At 42.7% G+C, this 6,023-nt stretch overlaps 1 pseudogene; it reads right to left on the bottom strand.

Moving 5' to 3' along the window:
- Positions 1–4,019: 4,019 nt before the first annotated feature.
- LOC103270572 lies at positions 4,020–4,669 on the bottom strand (annotated as a pseudogene).
- Positions 4,670–6,023: the final 1,354 nt, after the last annotated feature.

Genomic DNA, 6,023 nt, shown 5'->3' with positions numbered 1-6,023 from the left:
TCCCCACCCTCCATGCTCCCGAGCTTTCCCACTACTGTCATTCCTTTTCTTATGCTATTATGAGAGTTGTTCAAGGTCCACTTATGAGTGAGAACATGCAATACTCAGTTCTTTGTTTCTGTGAAAGATCACTCACCATTATAGACTCTAAATCCATCCAGGTTGCTGTGAAGTTCATGATTTTTTTCTTCTTTGTGGCTACATAATATTCCATTGTGTATATGTACCACATTTTTAAAGTCCAATCCTCTTTTGATGGGCAGCACGGTTGGTTCCATGTTCTTGATACTGTGCACAATGCCGCAATAAACATATGTGCGCAAGAATCTTTTTTATAGACTGATCTGAGTTATTCCAGGTATATTCCCAGTAGGAGGATTGCGAGGTCATATGGAAGGTCAATTTTTAGAAATTTTAGGAATCACCACACTGTTTTCCGTGGAGGCTATATTAGTTTACACTCCCACCAACAGTGTAGAAGTATTCATTTTTTGCCATATCGTCTCCAATATCTGTTATTTTTTGAGTTATTAATGATGGCAATTCTGACTGGAGTTAGGTGGTATCTCAGAGTAGTTTTAATTTGCATTTTTTTGATAACTAGTGAGGCTGAACATTTTTTCATGTATCTGTTGGCTGCTTGTACATCTTCTTTTGAGAAGTGTCTATTCATAACTTTTTCCAGCTTTGTAATGGGGTTGTTTGTTTTTTTCTTTTTGGGATGTTTGAGTTCCTTGTAAATTCTAGATATTAGGCCTTTGTCAGACATAGAGTTGGCAAATATTTTTTCTCAGTCTGTGGGCTGTCTCCCTGCTGTCTTGATGGTTTCTTTGGCTTTGCAGAAGCTTGTCAGTTTGATGAGGTCCCACTTGTCTATCTTATCTATTATTCTCTTATGGCATGGGCACTTGGAGTTTTAGTCAGGAATTGGTTGCCAGTTCCAATTTCCATAAGAGTGTCTCCTGCATTTTCTAAGGTTCTTACAGTTTGAGGTTTTATGCTTAGGTTTCTGATCCATTTACAGTTGATTTTTGTGTATGGGGATAGGTAGGGGTCCTGTTTCAATCTTCTGCATGTGGTCAGCCAGTTTTCTCAGCACCATTTCCTGTATAGGTTCTCCTCTCCCCAGTTGTTGGTGGTGGAGGCTTTGTCGAGGATGAGTTGATTGAGAAATTGAGGCTTTGCTTCTGGAATCGCAATTCTATTCCATTGGTCCATTGGTCTATATGCCTGTTCTTGTGCCGATATCAGGCTGTTTTGATTATTGTAGCTTTATAATAAAGTTTAAAGTCTAGGAGTGTGATATCGCCTTTTTTTTAAGTTTAGTTTTGTTTTTGTTTTTGTTGTTGTTTTTGCTGAGGATTGTTTTGGCTATTCATGGTCGTTTATGTTTCCATATAAATTCCTATATTGTAGTTTCTAGATCTGAGAAGAATGTTGTTGGCATTTGACGGGTATTTCCTTAAATCTGTAGATTTTCTTAGGTAGAATGGACATCCTAACAATGTTGATTCTTCCAATCCATGAATATGGAATATATTTCCATGTGTTTGTGTCATATTTGATTTCTTTGAGCAGAGTTTAGTAGTTTTCATTGTAAAGTTCTTTCATGTCTCTGGTTAGGAAAATGCCAATGTATTTCTTTTTTGTGTGTGTGGCTATTGTGAATGGAATTGTGCTTTTTATTTGGGTTTCTATTTGTATATTATCAGTGTATAGAAGTAAATTTGTCTTTTGTACATTTATTTTATACCCTGAGACTTTGCCCAAGTCCTTTATTAGTGCAAGGAGGTTTTTGACAAATTCTCTTGGGTTTTTGAGGTATAGAATCATGTCATAGCCGGGCGCGGTGGCTCAGCCTATAATCCTGCACCTTTGGGAGGCTGAGGTGAGTGGATTGCCTGAGCCCGCGGGTTCGAGACCCGCCTGGGCAGCGAGACCTCATTTCTACAATAAATCAAAAAATCAGCCGGGCGTGGTAGCGCATGCCTGTAATTCTGGCTACTCGGAAGGTTGAGATGGAAGGATTGCTGGAGCCCAGCAGGCGAGGCTGTAGTGGCCGGGAGTGGCCACTGCACTCCAGTCTGGGTGACCGAGTGAGACTCCAACTCAAAAAAAAAAAAAAAAGAATCATGTCATCTGCAAAGAGGGATAACTTGACTTCTTCTTTTCCTATTTGGATACCCTGTTCGTCTTTTTTTCTCTGATTGCTCTAGCTAGAACTTCCAACATTATGTAGAACAGGAGGGTGAGAGTGGGCATCCTTGTCTTGTTCCAGTTTTCAGGGGAAATGGTTTCAATTTCTGTCTGTTTTGCAGTATGCTGGCTGTGGGTTTCTCATAGATGGCTCTTACTATTTTGAAGTGTGTTCCATCTATGCCTAAATGTTCGATGGTTTTTATCAAGAAGGGGTGTTGGATTTTATCAAAAGTTTTTCCTGCATCTAATGAAATAATCATGTGGCTTTTGTTTTTATGTTTGTTGATGTATTTAATTATGTTTATGGTCTTACGCATGTTGATCTAGCCTTGCATCCCAGGGATGAAGACAATTTGGTCATGGCGGATGATTTTTATTTATTTATTTTTATTTTTAAGAAAGAAAAGTTTATTTAAAAGTAAATTAGAGAGAGAAAGAGAAGGAAGAGAGAAGATTCCCCTCCCCAGTGTGGGGAATGGGGCCAAAGCCAGGAAGCATGGCAACAGCCATAGCTCAAAGAGCACATGGCCACACCAGGGTCTAGCAAGGCAATGGCCTGGTGGCTGATTTTTAAAATGTGATGTTGAGTCAGGTTCGGTGGCTCAGTCTGTAATCCCGCGCCTTTGGGAGGCTGAGGTGAGTGGATTGCCTGAGCCCGCGGGTTCGAGACCCACCTGGGCAGCAAGACCTCATCTCTACAATAAACAAATAAAAAAATTTCAACCAGGCATGGTAGCGCGCGCCTGTAATTCCGGTTACTCGGAAGGCTGAGGTGGAAGGATCACCGGAGCCCAGCAGGTTGAGGCTGCGGTGGCCGGGAGCGGCCACTGCACTCCAGCCTGGGCGACAGAGTGAGACCCCAACTCAAAAAAAAAAAAAGTGATGTTGAATCCGGTTTGCTAGGATCTTGTTGAGAATTTTAGCGTCTATGTTCATCAAGAATATTGAACTGTAGTTCCCTTTCTGGCTTGGGTAACAATATGATGTTTGCTTCGTAAAATGATTTGGGGAGAGTTCCATCTTTCTTGATCACCTGGAATATTTCCAACAGGATTGGTATCAGTTCCTCCTTCTATGGTTTGTAGAATTCTGCTGGAAAGCCATAGTTTTCTCATGACATAGTCAATTTCCTGGATTGTTATTGGTCTATTTAGGGTCTCGATTTCTTCTTGTTTCAACCTGGGGTGGTTGTGTGATGTCAGAAAGTCCTCCATTTCCTTTAGGTTTTCAAGTTTGTTTCCATACAAGTGTACATAGTAGTCTCTGATAACCTTTTGTATTTCTTCAGGGTCAGTTGTGACTTCATCTTTTGTGTTTCTGATTGAGTTTATTTGAGCTTTTTCTCTCTTTTTCTTGGTCAGTCAAGCTAGGGTACCATCAATCTTTGATATACTTTAAAGAACCAGCTTTTTGTTTTATTGATTTTTTTGTATTATCTTTTTTTGTCTTCTAGGTCCTGGATTTGGGGTTTTATTTTGGTGATCTGAATTCTTCTGCTGAAGTTAGGGTTTTGGTGGTCTTGCTTTCTCAGTTTCCTCAGGTGACTTGAAAGGCTATTAACTTGTAATTCCCCACTTACTGCTGATTTCATGGCATTCCAGAGGTTTTGATAAGATGTTTCTTCATTTTCATTTGTTTCCAGGTATCTTTTATTTTTTTATTTTTTTTTATTTTTCTTCCAAAACTTGTTTTCATTTACATGGGGCAGGATGCCAGGCTCAGGCCCTGAACCCGATTGTGTCCAGTCCAGAGTGCCCGGTCTGGGGAGCCATTCATCCAGTGATGTGCACGTTCGAGTGGGCAGCAGAACCACCGGGCCACTACGCCTCGGGTAGGATGGTGAGCAGCTGCTCCTGCACCAGCATCTCCACAATCTGCTCCTTGGTGCAGATGTCGGCCAAAGCCACTGGCGGGAGAGCTCCTGCAGCTGCCAGAACGCATCTGGGACCGCCGTGTCCTGGTAGCAGAACTGCCGGAAACGCTGGTGGAACGTCTCGGGGCCAGGTTGTGAGCCACCGGGGACTAGAGTGGGGCATGCCGCAACTTCGGCCTGAGGTGTGGGGCCCAGGGGTGCGGGGCCAGGAGGCAGCTCCTGTGCTGCGGAGCCCGCCACTGGAGGCCAGGGAATCGTTCGGGGACTGCGGCGTCGGAGCCCGAGGGCTCGGGGGTGGGCGGCAAGGCCTCCAGGAATGCAGAGCGACCCTGAGGTGGGCCGGCTCCTTCCGCTCTTTCCGGCGGTGGTGCTGTTGGGCTTTCGGCGGGCCGTCAGGCTGGGCTCGTCGCCGCCATGGCTCCGGCGTGAGTCTTTGGCACCGCAGACTCGGCACTGCATCTGCGCCTGGGCGGGGTGAAGGGGGAGACGCTTCCGCTCGAGGGTCGAGTCCGTTACCGCCCTTGCAGGGTGTAGAAACGAGGCGGCTGCGAGCATGGAGCTCACCTGCACCAGCTGGGTGCCGGGGCAGCCCTCCATGTATCCTTTCATCTCATCTCTGTTTTGATATCCATGTTGACCCAGGAGTTGCTTAGAATCATGCTGTTTATTTTCCACGTCTTTGTGGGGTTTGGGGGAACTTTGTTGGTGTTGATAGTTATTTTTATTCCACTGTGGTCTGAGAAGGTGCATGGCAGAATTTCAATCATGTGAAATTTGTTTATGCTTGATTTATGGCCAAAGATGTGGTCAATCTTAGAGTATGTTCCATGTGGTGAGGAGTGAAATGAATATTCTGTGGTCATTGGTTGGAGTGTTCTGTAGGTATCAATTAAGGTCATTTGGTCAAGAGTCACATTGAGGTTTCAGATCTCCTTGCTGATTTTTTGCCTCGATGATTTGTCTAGAGTTGTGAGTGGGGTATTAACGACCCCAGCTATGATAGTGTTAGGGTCAATATCTTTTTTAAGTTTGCCTAGAAGCTGCTTTATGAAAGTTGGTATCCCTATGTTAAGTGCATATATGTTTAGAATGGATATTTCTTGTTGATGGATTGAAACTTTTATCATTATATCTTTTTAAATTTTTGATAGCTTAAAGGGTATTTTGTCTGATATTAAGACCATAGCTCCTGTTTTCTTTTGTGTTCCGGACGCCTGAAATTTTGCTTCCCATCCTCTTACTTTGAGTCTGTGAGTGTCCATTCTAGTGAGGAGAGTCTCTTGGAGACAAAATATTGTTGCCTCATGATAGTTTATCCATTTGGCCATTCTATGTCTTTTCACTGGTGCACTTAGTCCATTCACATTCAGGCTAATTATTGAAATGTGAGAGCTTGTCCCTGTCATTAAGTTTTTATAGAGTTGTTGTTGCTCCTGTTTGTTGACTTTCTTTAGATTTGGGGTTTGATTATGTTTTCAATCTTTTTCCTGCACTCTCATGAAGAACGTTATCATTCATTTTTCCCTTTCTTCTGTGTTTAATACTTTCCTAAGTATATCTTGCAGAGGTGGTCTAGAGGCAGCATAAGTTCTTAGGGATTGAATGTCTGGGAAAGATTTTAATTCTCCTTCACTGATGAAGCTTAGTTTTTCTGGGCAGGTTATTCTTGGTTGAAATTGTTTATCTTTGAGAAATTTGAAGATTGGATTTTAAGCTTTCCGTGCCTGAAGGCTTTTTGTAGAGAAATCTGCTGCTATTCTAGTTGGTCTTCCCCGGTAGGTAGTCTGACCTTTATCTTGCTGCCTTTAGGGTTTTTCTTTTATACCTACATTTTCATAAATGCAATGAAATGACAAACTATCATAGGAATGTCCCCTTAATTAATCTCAGCCATATTAGGAACTGAGAATGTGTATTTTGTTGGGCCACATGACATGCCCATGTGCATTCC

The sequence above is a fragment of the Carlito syrichta genome, unplaced genomic scaffold (genome assembly GCF_000164805.1).
Source record: "Carlito syrichta isolate Samal-C Ts95f unplaced genomic scaffold, Tarsius_syrichta-2.0.1 Scaffold309861, whole genome shotgun sequence".
In the NCBI taxonomy this organism is placed as follows: Eukaryota; Metazoa; Chordata; class Mammalia; order Primates; family Tarsiidae; genus Carlito; species Carlito syrichta.
The sequence above is the reverse complement of the archived record's forward strand: the minus strand, read 5'-3'. Positions and strand labels throughout refer to the sequence as shown.